Consider the following 669-nt stretch of genomic DNA (forward strand, 5'->3'; position numbering starts at 1 on the left):
GTGTGTGTGTGTGTGTGTGTGTGTGTGTGTGTGTGTGTGTGTGTGTGTGTGTTTTTCTTGATTGATTGAAATTGAATATTTGTTTTATGTTAAGGATTAATAATTATATTTTAAATTACTGGAATAACTTGTTAGGTGTTTCTACCAAATATGTAAGCACAATACAAATTGATATTTAAATCAATTGCTTTTAAAGCTTTTGCTTTTAAATGATTAAAAAGTAAGATAAAATTGCTTGCATTGGCATGCCTTAGCCCGAGGTGGTTTGACGTGTTCCTGGGGACACCGGATCTTGGGTCTATTCCTCATCTCATAAGTTGTATATTTTGTCTTGACTCATATTTTATCCATGCCTTATTCTTTGTGGTTCTGCCTGCATTGTTTGACTTTGCAACATATTTCAATAAACTGATTCATCCATAAAAACTGTTTTAATGCTGTTTTGATTTACAAGGAAGTCATCAGGATAGAAATATTGGAGCTGCCATTTCCAATTTGTCTTTGATCCTGCAAGCTCAGGGCTGTCAACCTTGTTCTTCCTTTACTACCTGATGAGCCATTGAGCTGTAACAAGCATTTGTATATGTGGTGGGTCACTTGATGTGACAGGTTAGAGACTTAATAAATAGTTAAGCAGAGGTAGGGATGACAGCCCCTGCAGTTTGCACC

This window comes from Nanorana parkeri, unplaced genomic scaffold, assembly GCF_000935625.1.
Source record: "Nanorana parkeri isolate BGI_ZX_2015 unplaced genomic scaffold, ASM93562v1 scaffold13, whole genome shotgun sequence".
NCBI classification, from domain to species: domain Eukaryota; kingdom Metazoa; phylum Chordata; class Amphibia; order Anura; family Dicroglossidae; genus Nanorana; species Nanorana parkeri.